The sequence below is a fragment of the Bombina bombina genome, chromosome 4, assembly GCF_027579735.1.
Source record: "Bombina bombina isolate aBomBom1 chromosome 4, aBomBom1.pri, whole genome shotgun sequence".
NCBI classification, from domain to species: Eukaryota; Metazoa; Chordata; class Amphibia; order Anura; family Bombinatoridae; genus Bombina; species Bombina bombina.
In genome coordinates this window covers 1120968895-1120989381 of record NC_069502.1, presented here as the reverse complement: position 1 = coordinate 1120989381, position 20487 = coordinate 1120968895, and positions in this window count along the sequence as shown.

Below are 20487 nucleotides of genomic sequence, written 5' to 3'. Positions count from 1 at the left end.
GCAGATTCAGGATTGCCTTCATCGTTCTATGCAGCGCCAAAAGTTCCAGGCTGATCGTAGGCATCTGGCCGCAACTTCTTACCAGGTTGGTGAGAGAGTTTGGCTGTCCTCTCGAAACTTGAACCTTTATGAGCCTTCCAATAAACTGGCTCCTCATTATGTTGGCCTTTTTTGAATACTCCGACGGGTCAATCCTGTGGCTTATGCTCTTGACCTTCCTCCTGCAATGCACATCTCCAATGTTTTTCAAGTCTCCCTCTTGAAACCATTGGTTTGTAATCAGTTTACCACTGTGTTGCCTCGTCCCCATCCTATATCTGTTGACAATCATGAAGAATATGAGGTCAGCAGCATTATTGACTCTCGTAAGTCCAGGGGCCACATACAGTATTTGGTTCACTGGAGGGGCTATGGTCCTGAGGAGCATTCATGGGTTCCCTCCTCTGATGTTCATGCTCCCGCCCTACTCCGTGCCTTCCATGCCTGTTTCCCCAATAAGCCTTTTGTCCTCCCGTGGGGGAGGAGTCGTTGAGGGGAGGGTACTGTCAGGGTTTTTTCCCTGCTTTGTTTGCCATGTGCTGCTGGCAGCCATTTTGTTTACCTTTTCTTGCTGAATCTGGTGCAGAGTGTATGATGCTGCTCATTTCCTGCATGCCCTCTTATGGTCAGACTGTTGTACATCATCCGTGTGAGACAGGTTGCATTCTCAGAATTGTGATGTCATCACTTATTATTTAAAGGGCCTCTGTTCAGTATGCTTTGCCCTTGCGTTGTCTCAGACCTGTTTGTGAGTTCCTGTTCCTGTGTATTACCTGGCTGTCTGACGTCCCTCCTTGTTCCTGACTCAGCTTGTTTTACTACTCGCTTTGGCTCCTGACTCGGCTCGTCTGACTACCAGCTCTGGCTTTGACTCCTGACTTGTTATTTGACTTGTGGACTTTTTATTATTTTTTGTTATTAATAAAGGTGTGATTATTTTTGCACTTCTCCTCTCAGTCTGATTCCTGGCTCCCTGACAATTCTACCGTGTTGCCACATCTTGGTAAAGGCGGTGCTGCAGCATCTGACTAGCCTCCGCACTGCAGTGTAAGTGTCCAGCAATTTTATGGCACTGCTCTATTATGATGCTGGGTAGCTTACTCTGACTCTCAGTTAGGAGAGAGGCTCTCACCAAGATGTAGGATGTGCCACCAACAAAATCACTATCTCAAAGGGCTTTGGCCTTGTTAGCTGCTCCATCTTTAACTACAAAGCCCATATTAACATTGGTCCCAGTCTGCTCTCAAACCCTTTGGTCCAGCATTTTTTGGAGGGCTGACAATATATTTGCTGAGGTATGCTGGCAATTCATTAGACACTGAAGCCTGTTCTGACTGGTACTGCTACCACTAGAGGTCAATGCCAGTCTAGGGGTGCTGCAGCACTTTTTGTGACAGTGCTGCTCCTCTGCTCACCAAGAAGAATAGCCATATGGTGTGAACGTAAGTGTTGGTTCATCCCTGAGATTTTAAGATGTCCCAACACTTTACCACAGCTAATTTCTTTGCCTCACAGTTTGCACCTAGCAATTTTCCCATCTCCCAAACTCTTCCACACTGTCCCAAAACACTCCAAACCAGCTGCTGCATTTCATGAGTTAGTCCTTAAATATTTGGGCAAATGTGGGAGCGAGACTTGCATCTACCATTTGCTTAGAAGGTCGTGTAAACATAGGGCTAGCCTCCTGTTCCTTAGGCCTACTGCTGCTGCTAGTAGTAGCCACTTTGGCAACAGCCTTAATTACCTCTTGTCCATGAGGAATACTACTTTCGTGGAAGAAGAGGGTACTGCTGATATCTGTGGTACAGGAGGCTGTGCAGGAAGCTATAAAATCATACTGTGATTTTGTCACAGTAGCAACACTGGTGGTACTTGTGCTGTTACTTTTAAGTCACAAATTATTTTCATAAAACAATGGCATCAGATCATGACCCAAACAATTGCAACTGATGGCCAGTTGTTCCACTACTAGTCTTTGCTGCTGGTTGCTGTAGCTGAAAAAAGAGAGGACGCTTTTTGAGTAGTGGAATGATGCCACAACATATACTTCTGGTCCCAGACAATGATCCCTCCACCTTTACTAGTACTAGTGGTGGTGGCAATGGTAGAGGTTCACTCTATTATTACAGATGTGGAACTAGTGTAAGTGGCTGTAGTGGTGGCTGTGACAGATGTTGTTGTGGCTGTGGTTGCTGTGGTACCTGTGGAAGAAGCAGGTCTGTGCTTAGAAGGGGCAGGACCCTTGTTGGCTGGCTTTTTTTTCCTGCATTTCTGTTTTTGTGGAAATCCAGAAATAAATGGTTGCTGCAAGATTATATGTAACAATATATGTACGTAGTGACGTGAACTGCTTGGCGGTTTACTTTTTGAACTTTATCGAGAAAAACATTAACTAACAAAATAGATTTTGTTTTTATTCTAGTCTTTCTCTCTCTCTTTATAAAAGTTATAGGGACAGTAAACATTTCACATTTTTTTGCTGCAATTAATCATTCACCCAGCTGCAATTAATCGTTCACCCAGCATATTGACAGAGCAGATGCGCTATGGAAGAGTTTTATTAGAACTTTTCAACTAACCATCTCAGCGCTCCCCTGTCCGCCCACAAAGCCAGGCCTTTTTTTTTTAATTATGAGCTAACGTACCTCTTCATCGAATTTTACAACGTGTGTTCCCATTCTTCCTGCACATGCGCAATATACACAGTGCTATTTCTACATAAAATTTCACAATAGCCACCTGTGACCATTACGCATGCGCATAGGAAAAGGGAAAGCGTGTTCTGGCTTTTTATATGTGCAGCATAAAGAGTTTTGAGTGATGCACCTCTCCGCATGCAATACCATATTACAATTACAGTATTTTACGCACACTAAATATTTGATATTTTTGGGGTAAAATATACATATATATATATATACTGTATATATATATATATATATATATATATATATATATATATATATAGGTATATATAGGTATAGATATATACAGATATATACAGATATACATAGGAATAACTATTTAAAACACATAAAACATATTATCTTATGTGAAGAAAATTGGAATATGAAATTACATTAAATACACAAACACTTTATTAAATATGAATCTTGCATAAATATGCTTTTATATGTTTTCAGCTACTTGACTCCAATGCATTTATATACAGGTGGCCCTCGTTTTACAACGATTCAATTTACACAGTTTCAGAATAACAACCTTTTTTCCAGTCATGTGACTGCTATTGAAAAGCAATGAGAAGCAGTGCATTTATTAAAATAGCCAGTAGGTGGAGCTGTCCGCTTGTGTCGCAGCAAAGCCAAGCAAGCTGAAATTAATCAGTTTAACTAGACCTGAGCTATCGAGCAGCTTTCAAAGGAACAAGGTCTTCCAGTCTATAACTCAGTCAAGATTGGAATGCATAGAAAGAACTGTTTGCAGAAAAATGTAAGTGAAGTCTGTGTTGTGCGATTATTTTATTAGGTTTATAATGCTGTCTAGCAAAAGGTTTTGTTCATTTAACTTAAGTTTAATTATATATTCTGTGTTGTGTGATTATTATTTTAGGTTTATAATGCTGTCTAGCATTTAAAGTCTTCATTTCAAAGCTTTTAAAATAATGTATTAGGTGTTACTTATGACAATTTTGAGAGGGGCCTGGAACCTATCTCCTTCACTTCCCATTGACTTACATTATAAACTGGGTTTCAATTTACAACGGTTTCGATTTACAACCATTCCTTCTGGAACCTAAGCCCGGCGTAAACTGAGGGCTACCTGTATATATGTTTATTTTTGTATTTATGTGTTTATATGTGTATATATGTATGTAACTACATATAATAGAAAAGGAGACACCGACATCCATCTTACTTGTAGATAAAATCATTTAAACTTTATTGGGCAAAGTTAAAAAGTGAAGAGACAACACAGCAAATGTACTTAGAGTCAGACGTGGGCGCAGCACACAGGCATGCGCGTTTCGGAAAAAGATTCCGTAGTCACAGCCTCAGGCTGTGACTACGGAATCTTTTTCCGAAATGCGTATGCCTGTGTGCTGCGCCCACGTCTGACTCTAAGTACATTTGCTGTGTTGTCTCTTCACTTTTTAACTTTGCCCAATAAAGTTTAAATGATTTTATCTACAAGTAAGATGGATGTCGGTGTCTTCTTTTCTATTTGCTGATTACTCCAGTCCTTACCGACCCATCAGCTGATGCTACAGCCTGGAGCGGATCTAAGTTTGCAGCACCTCCGCAAACAACTCCTGCCATTGGAGGAATACCCGTGACGTATAGCCACACACCCACACTCAAGCCGACGAGCACACGGAATACAGCTGAGGCCCTGTGAGCCGCTCAATTGAAGTCTGGATCTTCGGAAGCGGCACAGAGGCGGCTGTACTTTGGGCAGCGATACTGCTAAGTGGATAACCGAACTGGCTAGAGTGGGGTGAGTTACTTATTTGCTTAAAGGCTATTACAAGTGTCACTTACTACCGGGGACTCTGCACTGGTCCATTTATATTCATTGATTACAGCCCGTTGGCTGAAGTCTGTCGTTTGGTTTCTCTGTTTGATTTGTTTGTAACTACATATATACACATATAAATACTTGTATACACATATACAAACATATATATACAGTATATATATATATATATATATATATATATAGATTTTTAGACATGTATATGTATGTACAGTATCTCTATGTTAAAGCCCTTTGCAGTCCTAAGACCTCATATCTTTTAAAAATATTTTTATTAGATGTTGTTATTATGACTGTAATTGTACTTTTAAATGTATTTTTGATGTGTACAACTCTTTTGTATCACATAACAGTTAACTAGTGCTCTGAAGTTGTTCTATCTTAACACACCTTAAACTCAATTGTGCTCGATCTAATGCATTTACGTTCAACTTGTAATAATTGTGCTACTTCCGACACGCAAAGAGCCACAATAAGCCCCTTATCACTCACATGCATTTGTTAGTGCGCCACTCGTAATCTAGCCTAAGTACATTACTAGTCTCTCTAGTCTAGCTGTTAAAGTGTTAATCGTTTTAATATTCTAATCTGCAGATAAAAGTGATATATTATACTTATATTCTAATTGTTTTAGGTAAAAAGAAAAAGAACTGGAGACTAAATCCCCACAGACACACTAGGTGCTGGTACCTTCTTATTTATAAATATCCCAAAGGAAGGCATGTCAATCGCTCTCCAGAAGCTCTATAACTCTCAGTGAGGGGTACAGTGGAACACCAACTGCTAGCTCACTGATTGCAAATAGATCTGAGCATCAGAACATCAGCGGTAACTAAAAAATCCCCCTTTCACTTCCACCCCCCTCCCATGGCAATCTTGATTGGCTAGAAAATGTCAAAAGTCAGAATTGTTCCAGCACTCAAGCATATAACAGTATAAGCATTGTAAGTCACCTGTGGGCTACTGTCCCAAGCCCAAAATATCATACAATGAAACAGACTCAGGTAACAGCAAATCTATTTTCTTATTTATTCATCAAAGGAGACAAACAGACAACGTTTCGGGACAATATCCCTTACTCATGCCATGACTAGAAAATGTCACAGGCTTCCACTGATAGGCTGAGTGAAACTGTCAATCTATTTGCCTACTCTTCTTGGTCTTGTTTGATTAGATAAACCGCTTGCTTGCATCATAATGGCACGCTGTTATGGAAACTGAAATGAATATTTTAAACTAAATTTCGTTTATTTGTTTTTCATTGTCAGCCCTATTAATTAATCGTATATTTATGAATGTAACAAATAACAAAAAAAGTTTTTTTTTTGTTTTTTTTTGCATTTATTACAAAATAAATCTCTACTATGCACTAAGCAGCTTATCACAGTTTTGCAATCTCTCTGCCACTTCTGAGGTTTGGGATGACTGACAGGGCGCACAAGAGTAGTGGGCAATGATGCACAAGCAAATGCTTATGCAATAGGAAATACGGGCAGCAGAAATAGTGTGACCACTTGTAATACATTTACATCATTTTGATTGCCTAATTCACACAGCTATATTCAAAACAACTTGTAATATTATTGAAGGGGAAGCAAAGTCAAAATTAAGCATTCATGATTCAGACAGAACATGCAATTTTAAACAACTTTCAAGTTTACTTCTGTAATCAATTTTGCTTAGTTCTCTTGGTATCCTTTGTTTAAATGTAATCCTAGGAGAGCTCAGGAGCGTGCACATCTCCTTAGCTATCTGGCAGCAGTGCTTACAACAATGGGCTCCATTACATATGCAGCGTCGCCCGCAAAAGTCAGCGACGCCAGATTTTACGCGATTTTGGTATTACATATATGGCGTAGCATTTTTTTTAACCATAGACTAACATAGAACAGACGCGCAATTTGGTATCCAATATACACCGTGAGGACTTACGCGCGCAGAATTCAGAAAATCTACTCCATTCTCATCTCGCCACATATTGCAGGCAAGGCAACCCTTGCACTGACTAAAAAAGCATCGTAACTCCCTGGAAGCCTTAACAAACACATACATTTAAGCAGCATCTCAAGGATAAAGGGACAGTATACAGGTGGCCCTCGTTTACAATGGTTCAATTTACACCGTTTCAGAATAACAACCTTTTTTTCCAGTCATGTGACTGTTATTGAAAAGCATTGAGAAGCAGTGCATTTATTAAAATAGCCAGTAGGTGGAGCTGTCCGCTTGTGTTGCAGCAAAGCCAAGCAAACTGAAATTAATCAGTTTAAACAGACCTGAGCTATTGAGCAGATTTCAAAGGAACAAGAGCTTCCTGTCTATAAATCAGTCCAGATTGGAATGCATAGAAAGAACTGTTTGCAGAAAAATGCAAGTGAAGTCTGTGTTGTGTGATTATTTTATTAGGTTTATAATGCTATTTAGCAAATGTTTTTGTTCATTTAACTTTGTTTAATTATATATTCTGTGTTGTGTGATTATTTTATTAGGCTTATAATGCTGTTTAGCATTTAAAGTCTTCATTTCAAAGCTTTAAAAATAATGTATTAGGTGTTACTTATGACAATTTTGAGAGGGGCCTGGAACCTATCTCCCTCACTTCCCATTGACTTACATTATAAACTGGGTTTCAATTTACAATGGTTTCGAATTACAACCATTCCTTCTGGAACCTAACCCCGACGTAAACTGAGGGCTATCTGTACTATGATATTGTTTTTTAAGCTTTATTTGTGTATTTGAAATAGTTTGAAGCCACAACATAATCAAATGGATTGAGCTTGTAGGTACTTTATCACATTGTGGACATATACTTGCTTATTTACTTTAAATTTCTTCTCAAAACAATCAACAATACTTGGAGGAGAGAACAATGGGAAATCATGGGGTCGATCCGATATAAAGCGTCGCCCGCAAAAGCCGGCGACGCCAATAATTGCGCGGATTTGGTATCCTATATACGGCGTAAGCTAGAAGTTACGCGCGTATATTTCTGCCGTCGCCCGCAGTTTTTTGGGCCATAGGCAGGTATACCAAACCCACGCAGTTTGGTATCCAATATGCAGCGTAAGGACTTACGTGGCGAAAATGGAGAAAACTTACTCCATTTTCACCTCGCCACAAAAAGCAGCCGTAAGAAGCCTTACGCTGACTATTGGAGCCCCGTAACTCCCTAAACTAGCTGCTAAAATAAACCTAACACCTAACGCATGCGCAATGTCTATCTCCCTGTCAACCGCGATCTTCTAAAATAAACCTAACACCTAACGCATGCGCAATGTCTATCTCCCTGTCAACCGCGATCTTCTAAAATAAACCTAACACCTAACGCATGCGCAATGTCTATCTCCCTGTCAACCGCGATCTTCTAAAATAAACCTAACACCTAACGCATGCGCAATGTCTATCTCCCTGTCAACCGCGATCCCCCCCCCCCCCCAAATCCCTAATAAAGTTATTACCCCCTAAAACGCCGCTCCCGGACCCCGCCGCCATCTACATAAACTAACCCCCTACTGTGAGCCCCTAAAACCGCCGCCATCTACCTTATCTATCCCGTAATCTGACCCCTTACACCGCCGCCACCTATATAAAAATTATTAACCCCTAATTTAATCTACCTACCCCGCCGCCAGCTATGTTATCTATATTAACCCTAAGTATATTATAGTTAATATAGTTATTACATTATATATATTAACTATATTAACCCTAATTATATTAGGGTTAATATAGTTAATATAGTTACTATAGTATTTATATTAACTATATTAACTCTATCTAACCCTAACACCCCTAACTAAATTTATATTAAATTAATCTAATTAATTTATAAACTAAAATATTCCTTTTTAAATCTAAATACTTACCTATAAAATAAACCCTAAGATAGCTACAATATAATTAATAATTACATTATAGCTATGTTAGGGTTAATATTTATTTTACAGGTAAATAGTTAATTATTTTAACTAGGTATAATAGATATTAAATAGTTATTAACTATTTAATATCTACCTAGTTAAAATAATTACCCAATTACCTGTAAAATAAATCCTAACCTAAGTTACAAATACACCTACACTATCAATAAATTTAATAAACTACAAACATCTATCTAAAAATACAATTAAATTAACTAAACTAAATTACAAAAAAAAAAAAACACTAAATTACAAAAAATAAAAAAAAGATTACAAGATTTTTAAGCTAATTACACCTATTCTAAGCCCCCTAATAAAATAATAAACCCCCAAAATAACAAAAATTCCCTGCCCTATTCTAAATTAAACAAATTTCATAGCTCTTTACCTTACCAGCCCTTAAAAGGGCCTTTTGTGGGGCATCCAATCAGCCAATCAGATTGAGCTCGCATTCTATTGGCTGATCGGAACAGCCAATAGAATGCGAGCTCAATCTGATTGGCTGATTGGATCAGCCAATCGGATTGAACTTGAATCTGATTGGCTGATTCAATCAGCCAATCAGATTTTTTTAACTTAATTCCGATTGGCTGATAGAATCCTATCAGCCAATCGGAATTCGGCGGACGCCATCTTGGATGACGTCATTTAAAGGTACCTCATTCCAAGTTTAGCAGTCGGCCGGGATGGATGCTCCGCGGCGGCGGAGCGAAGAAAGAAGATTGAAGATGCCGCCGGAAGAATGAAGACTTTGCTGCCGCTTGGAGGAAGACGTCGCCGGAGGAAGAATTCTTCTTTGCCGCTTGGAGGATGACATCGCCGGAGGAAGATTTCTTCTTTGCCGCTTGGAGGACGACATCGCCCGGATCGGATCAGGAGTTCGGCCCGGTGTGGTGAAGACAAGGTAGGGAGATCTTCAGGGGGGTAGTGTTAGGATTTTTTAAGGGGGGTTTGGGTGGGTTTAGAATAGGGGTATGTGGGTGGTGGGTTGTAATGGGGGGGGGGGGATTGTATTTGTTGAATGCAAAAGAGCTGAATTATTTGGGGCATGCCCCACAAAAGGCCCTTTTAAGGGCTGGTAAGGTAAAGAGCTTTGAAATTTGTTTAATTTAGAATAGGGCAGGGAATTTTTGTTATTTTGGGGGTTTATTATTTTATTAGGGGGCTTAGAATAGGTGTAATTAGCTTAAAAATCTTGTAATCTTTTTTTTATTTTTTGTAATTTAGTGTTTTTTTTTTTTTGTAATTTAGTTTAGTTAATTTAATTGTATTTTTAGATAGATGTTTGTAGTTTATTAAATTTATTGATAGTGTAGGTGTATTTGTAACTTAGGTTAGGATTTATTTTACAGGTAATTGGGTAATTATTTTAACTAGGTAGATATTAAATAGTTAATAACTATTTAATATCTATTATACCTAGTTAAAATAATTAACTATTTACCTGTAAAATAAATATTAACCCTAACATAGCTATAATGTAATTATTAATTATATTGTAGCTATCTTAGGGTTTATTTTATAGGTAAGTATTTAGATTTAAATAGGAATATTTTAGTTTATAAATTAATTAGATTAATTTAATATAAATTTAGTTAGGGGTGTTAGGGTTAGATAGAGTTAATATAGTTAATATAAATACTATAGTAACTATATTAACTATATTAACCCTAATATAATTAGGGTTAATATAGTTAATATATATAATGTAATACCTATATTAACTATAATATACTTAGGGTTAATATAGATAATATAGCTGGCGGCAGGGTAGGTAGATTAAATTAGGGGTTAATCATTTTAATAGAGATGGCGGCGGTGTAAGGGGCTTAGATTAGGGGTTAATAATTTTTATATAGATGGCGGCGGTGTTAGGGGCTCACTTTAGGGGGTTATAGATATAATATAGCTGGCGGCGGGGTACGGGAGCGGCGGTTTAGGGGTTAATAATTTTATTAGGTTGCGGCGGGGTAAAGGAGCGGCGGTTTAGGGGTTAATAGCATTTTTATTGTTAGGCTAGTGAGGGGGGATAGCGGATAGAGGGTTAGACAGTGCGGGCTATGTTAGGGAGGCGTGTTAGACAGTGCGGGCTATGTTAGGGAGGCGTGTTAGACAGTGCGGGTGTTTTAGACTTTAGTCAGGTTTTATAGGCGCCGGCAGATTCTAACGTGGCGCAAGTCACTGGCGACGCCAGAAATTTGTACTTACGCAGATTTCTGGACATCGCTGGTTTGTGAGACTTACGGCATGTTAGCATCTGACGGCGACCTATATGGGATGGCTCGAGTTGCGAGTTGAAACTGCGGGCGACGCCGGTTCCCTCGCTTGCGCCGCAAACTGCGATCGATATCGGATCGCGCCCCATAATTGTATTACCTTCATCTCTTTATATATGGGTTTATATATGAATTTGACTAGCAAAAATACGTGTCACATTTTTATATGAAGTCACGGTTCATTTTTACGAGTGTTAGCCTAATTTGCATAAAACTACTCTTTATTGACACTTTCCGTGGATAAAATACTGGCGTAAGTTACTTGCGACGACTAAAATGTGTATTTGCGCACATTTCAGAAGATCGCCAGTTTTTCCTACTTACGCTAGTTTAGCATCTAACGGCGCAGTATATGTAATACCCCGATGTGCGAGGTGAAATTACGGGTGGCGCGGGTTCCCACACTGAAACCTGCGCCGTATATGTGATTGCGCCCAATGTTTATAGCAATGTTACACATAGTTGCAGGCAGCATCTGCTGTTGTAGAGTGTCTGTAGCATTCTATAGCAGCAGCATTTGTAACTATGTATAACATTTCTATTAAAATTGTTGCAAACGTTGCTGGAGCTCCCCTGAGGTTACTGCTTAACAAAGGATACCAAGAAAACAAAGAAAAGTGATGATAAAAGTAAAATGTAAAGTTGTTTATAAGTGTATGCTCTATTCAATCCATTTAAGTCTAATTTTGTTTTACTATCCTTTTAAATCCTGATTACAAAATTTACACAACTATATGTTAAACAGCACCTTTATCTGGTTATATATTTATTTCATGATATCCATTTACAAATGTATCATAGTGTATAAAAAGGCTAATAATTTAGTAAATGCACATCTACAAAAATGTACATCTGGAAGCCTCGAAAGCAATTTCACTTTGCCAAAAGGTTAAGCTTCATGAATACAAATAGATTTGTAATAACACTTTTTTTTAACAGATACGTTCAATTGAGTTGTTTTAATGTTGGATAAATGATAAAATGCTGCAATATGGTGCTTTATAGTGTATATTGTCAACTCTTCATAATTGATTCAATTGTTATTTCTAATGAAGAACAATACGTATTCATTTTCAAGGTGTCCTTCTTATTGTGGCTAACAAAAGCATTCATAAGCACTATCACTTGAATAGGGATAAATATGTTTATTCAATTACAGTAAATTTGGACAAACAACAAACAGCGATATAAGCTTCACTTATAAGCAAAATTAATTAAGATGAAAGGTTTCTCTTTACCTGTCTAGGCAGCTCATGTAAGCATGTGCAAACTCTTCAAATTAGAGAACATTCCTTTTAAAGGGACACTCAAGTCAAAATTTAACTTTCATTATTCAGATAGAACATGCCATTTTAAACAACTTTCCAATTTACTTCCATTAACAAAATGTGCACAGTCTTTTTCTATTTAAACTTTTTGAGTCACCAGCTCCTACTGAGCATGTGCAGAAAAAATGTGTATGCATTTGTTATTGGCTGATGGTTGTCACATGGTACAGGGGGAGTGGAAATAGTCATAACTTTTAAAATTGTCAGAAAAAAAATCTACTACTCATTTGAAGTTCAAACTAAGTGCTATTTCAGAATTGTTATTGGTTAAAAAAGATAGATAATCCCTTTATTACGCATTCTCCAGTTTTGCATAACCAACACTGTTATATTAATACAATTTTAATTTCTGTGATTACCTTGTATCTACATCTCTGCAGACTGCCCCCTTATTTCAGCTATTTTGGCAGACATGCATTTTAGCCAATTGGTACTGATTAATAAATAACTCCACAGGAGTGAGCACAATGTTATCTGTATGACACACATGAACTAGCGCTGTCTAGCCGGGAGAAACTGTAAAAATGCAAAATGATAAGAGGCTGCCTTCAAGGGCTTAGAAATTAACATATGAGCCTACCTAGGTTTAGCCTCAAATAAAGAATACCAAGAGAACAAAGCATATTTGGTGATAAAAGCAAAGTGGAAAGTTGTTTTAAATTGCATGACCTATCTGAATCATGAAAGTTTAATTTTGACTAGGCTGTTTCTTTAAGTAATATAATCCTATGTTATTCAGAACAAAATTTAGCTCAAAACATATAACATCATGATATAGCTGCAATGATATTTTCCTATAAAGGTTCATCACAGAGGGATATCCCATCTGTATTGTAGTATTGTAATCCACAAGACAGCTTACAACATGCACATCCACTAGAATATATACATATACAATAATGTGCAAACGTTTTAGACAGGTATGAAAAAATGCTGTAAAGTAAGAAATGCTTTATAAAATAGAAATGTTAAAAGTTTATTTCTTATCAATTAACAAAATGCAAAGTAAGTGAACAGAAAAAAAATCTAAATTAAATATATATGTACACATACATACACATACATACTCATACATATGCATACGCATACATACGCATAGAAACACATACACATACATACACACACATACGCACACATACGCACACATACGCACACATACGCATACACATACATACGCATACATACGCATACATGCGCATACACATACATACACACACACACACACATACGTACACATACGCACACATACGCATACCCATACATACACATACATACACATACATACGCATACATACACATACATAGACACACATACACACACATACACACACATATGCATACATACACACAAATACACCTACATACATACACATACAAACACCTACATACACATACAAACACCTACATACACATACATACGCATACATACGCATACATACACATACATACACATACATAGACACACATACACATACATACACCTACATACACATACATATGCATCCATACACATACACACATATGCATACATACACATACATAGACACACATACACATACATACACCTACATACACATACACATACATATGCATACATATGCATACATACGCATACATACACATACACACACATACACATACATAGACACACATACTTACACACACATACGCATATATACGCATACATACACATACATACACACACATACACACACATTCACATACATACACACACATACGCATATATACCCATACATACATACACATACATACACATACATACACACATACGCCTACATACGCATACACATACATACACAGACATACGCACACATACGCACACATACGCATACATGCGCATACACATACATACACACACACATACATACACACTCATACGCACACATACACACACATACGCATATACATACATACACATACATACATACACACACATACGCATACATACACACACATACACACACATACGTACGCACACATATGCATACATACGCATACATACGCATACATACGCATACATACGCATACATACGCATACATACACACACATACACTCATACGCATACATACACATACATTCGCATACATACACATACATAGACACACATACACATACATACACCTACATACACATACATACACCTACATACACATACATACGCATACATACACATACACACACATACACACATACGCATACATACATACACATACATAGACACACATACACATACATACACCTACATACACATACATATGCATACATATGCATACATACGCATACATACACATACACACACATACACACATACGCATACATACATACATAGACACACATACACATACATACACCTAATTATGCATACATATGCATACATATGCATACATACGCATACATACACATACACACACATACGCATACATAGACACACATACTTACACACACATACGCATATATACGCATACATACACACACATACACACACATTCACATACATACACCTACATACGCATACATACGCATACATACGCACACATACGCATACATGCGCATACACATACATACACACACATACACATACGCACACATACGCATACACATACATACACATACATACATACACACACATACACACACATACATACACACACGCATACATACACAGGAACACATACGCATACATACGCATACATACACATACATACGCATACATACACACACATACACTCATACACATACATACACATACATACGCATACATACACATACATAAGCATACATACACATACATAGACACACATATACACACATACGCATACATACACATACATACACACACATACAAACACAGGGCCGGATTTACATCTCAGGTGCCTGTAGGCACAAAAACCTGAAGCGCCCCCCCCCACCCCCCCCCCCCCCCTAGAAAAAAGTGGAAAAAATGAGGACTTTTTTTTATTATTATTTAGGACAACTAAAAATAAATATTAGATGTAAAATTACATTTTCCCTTTTATGGAGATACACAAATACACACACCAATTGCAATATTTGTTGTAATGGAAGCTACACCAAAAATCAATATTCACTTGACTCAAATGGCCATACAATTTCTATTATGTATAACAAAAACAAATCATGTTAAACTTTTAATGCAAAATATTCTAAAGAAAACCCTATTTAAAGGGACATCAAATGTGACAGTTTGCTGGGCATTTTATTATTGCACTAGTGCTTGCAGAGAAGTGTGTTAGCCTCTTGCAAAAGAGTTAAACACATAGTCAATGTCAGTTCTGAGACAGCAATACACATCTGTGCAGACCCAGATGGGCTCATAGGACATGTTTATTGACAAGCCATTAGTGTATTGCTTTTCTGGAGATGACTTTGACTATGTGCTTAACATTTTGTTGGAGTCAAACACAGTTTTGTGTAAACAATAGCAATATTAAAACTAGCAGCATGCAAGCTCATCACCATCAACAACCTGTGCAGCCAGTGGAAGAAAATATAAAATGTAGGGGAAAAAATCTTGTAAACTCTGATATTTTTGGTACAAACACACACAGATGTTACATTTATTTTGTTCTGAAATATAAATATCATATGATGTTGCTCTCAAAGGAAAACATGGAATGTTGTAGATTATATGTAATCCAGGGGTCAACAAATGTGTTTAAAATTAGAATTTAGAAATTCAATGGGAGGGGTTTAGTTTTAATCTTTGCCCCTCTCTCCTTCATGGCTCCCTCAACTGCTGTAACATATTCCCAATGAAACACTCGACTTTGTAGGCACCTGGCAGCACAATTCTTACTAAAATAAATGCCCTCATAAAAAAAAAAAAAAAAAAAAAAAAATTTTTTTTTTTTTTTTTTTTTTTTTTTTTATTATTGACAGGCAGGCGCCCCTCACTGCAAGGCGCCTGTAGGCACATGCCTACTGTGCCTAATGGGAAATCCGGCCCTGTACAAACACCTACATACACATACAAACACCTACATACACATACATACACATACATACGCATACATACGCATACATACGCATACACACGTATACACATACATACACACACACACACACATACGTACACATACGCACACATACGCATACCCATACATACACATACATACGCATACATACACATACATAGACACACATACACACACATACACACACATATGCATACATACACACACCTACATACACATACAAACACCTACATACACATACATACGCATACATACGCATACATACACATACATACACATACATAGACACACATACACATACATACACCTACATACACATACATATGCATACATACGCATACATACACATACACACATACGCATACATACACATACATACACATACATAGACACACATACACATACATACACCTACATACACATGCATACATATGCATACATACACATACACGCATACATACACATACATAGACACACATACTTACACACAAATACGCATATATACGCATACATACACATACATACACACACATTCACATACATACACACACATACACATACATACACATACATACACACATACTCATACATACGCCTACATACGCATACACATACATACACAGACATACGCACACATACGCACACATACGCATACACATACGCATACATGCACACACACACACATACATACACATACACACTCATACGCACACATACACACACATACGCATACACATACATACACATACATACATACACACACATACATACACACACATACGCATACATACACACACATACACACACATACATACGCACACATATGCATACATACGCATACATACGCATACATACACACACATACACTCATACGCATACATACACATACATTCGCATACATACGCATACATACGCATACATACGCATACATACACATACATAGACACACATACACATACATACACCTACATACACATACATACACCTACATACACATACATACGCATACATACACATACACACACATACACACATACGCATACATACATACGCATACATACATACACATACATGGACACACATACACATACATACACATACACACACATACGCATACATAGACACACATACTTACACACACATACGCATATATACGCATACATACACATACATACACACACATACACACACATTCACATATATACACCTACATACGCATACATACGCATACATACGCACACATACGCATACATGCACATACACATACATACACACACATACGCACACATACGCATACACATACATACACATACATACATACACACACATACACACACATACACACACATACACACACATACACACACATACATACACACACGCATACATACACAGGAACACATACGCATACATACGCATACATACGCATACATACACATACATACGCATACATACACACACATACACTCATACGCATACATACACATACATACGCATACATACACACACATACACTCATACGCATACATACACATACATACGCATACATACACATACATAAGCATACATACACATACATAGACACACATATACACACATACGCATACATACACATACATACACACACATACAAACACCTACATACACATACAAACACCTACATACACATACATACGCATACATACGCATACATACGAATACATACGCATACATGCGCATACACATACACACACACACACACACATACGTACACATACGCACACATGCGCATACCCATACATACACATACATACGCATACATACACATACATAGACACACATACACACACATACACACACATATGCATACATACACACACCTACATACACATACAAACACCTACATACACATACATACGCATACATACGCATACATACACATACATACACATACATAGACACACATACACATACATACACCTACATACACATACATATGCATACATAGGCATCCATACACATACACACATACGCATACATACACATACATACACATACATAGACACACATACACATACATACACCTACATACACATGCATACATATGCATACATACACATACACGCATACATACACATACATAGACACACATACTTACACACAAATACGCATATATACGCATACATACACATACATACACACACATTCACATACATACACACACACATACACATACATACACATACATACACACATACTCATACATACGCCTACATACGCATACACATACATACACAGACATACGCACACATACGCACACATACGCATACACATACGCATACATGCACACACACACACATACATACACATACACACTCATACGCACACATACACACACATACGCATACACATACATACACATACATACATACACACACATACATACACACACATATGCATACATACACACACATACACACACATACACACATACATATACGCACACATATGCATACATAAGCATACATACGCATACATACGCATACATACACACACATACACTCATACGCATACATACACATACATTCGCATACATACGCATACCTACGCATACATACACATACATAGACACACATACACATACATACACCTACATACACATACATACACCTACATACACATACATACGCATACATACACATACACACACATACACACATATGCATACATACATACGCATACATACATACACATACATAGACACACATACACATACATACACCTACATACACATACATATGCATACATACGCATACATACACATACATATGCATACATACACATACATACATAGACACACATACACCTACATATGCATACATATGCATACATATGCATACATACGCATACATACACATACACATACATAGAATCCAAAAGTAGAGAAGGCGCTCAAATAGAAAGGAATATGTTGCTGAAAGTGCTCAAAAGAGCAAATAAAGTCGAATTCCAGGCAGCTGGGTATGTAAAAAGAAGAACTTTATTCCAAACGTTAAAAAGGACAAAACCAGGATGTCCTATACAGAGCCAGCAGTGACTCTAACAATCAGGCAAGTGAGCTGATCCCCATGCAGACATGTTTCGTGCACCACATACATAGACACACATACTTACACACACATACGCATATATACGCATACATACACATACATACACACACATACACACACATTCACATAGATACGCATACATACGCATACATATACATACACACACATACGCACACATACTCATACATGCGCATACACATACATACACACACATACATACACATACACATACGCACACATACGCATACACATACATACACATACATACATACACATACATACACACACACGCATACATACACATACATAGGAACACATACGCATACATACGCATACATACACATACATACGCATACATACACACACATACACTCATACGCATACATACACATACATACGCATACATACACATACATAAGCATACATACACATACATAGACACACATATACACACATACGCATACATACACATACATACACATACATAGACACACATACACATACCTACATATGCATACATATGCATACATACGCATACATACACATACACACACATACACACATATGCATACATACACATACATAGAAACACATACGCATATATACGCATACATACACATACATACACACACATACATACACATACACAAACATTCACATACATACACACACATACGCATATATACCCATACATACACATACATACACACATACTCATACATACACCTACATACGCATACATACTCACATACATACACATACACACATACATACACACACATACACATACATATGCATACATACGCATACATACGCATACATACACATACACACATACATACACATACACACATACATACACATACACACATACATACACATACATACATACATACACATACACGCATACATACACATACACACATACATACACATACACACATACATACACATACACACATACATACACAAATTCAAATATACACACATAAATGAAAGCAATATTTGCGCTCCACTGTGTGATACCAGCGCACGCTAATGTGCGCTGGTATTACAAGTTAACAGCAATGCAACGCAAGCTCGCAATCATATTACTGGGAAACATTATGCTCACGAGAGCGCACTTCCATAGGCTCAAATGGGAGCCTTGTTCTGATGCCATCAGAGACAGCATCAGAACCTAAGCACAGCAAAGGGGGTAAGTATCGTAGCGATTGCAGCATTTGTAAAGATACATTTATATGATTATATACATATATAATTATGTGTATATACACAAATTACGACATAAATATATATATGTGTGTGTTTATAGTCATATACA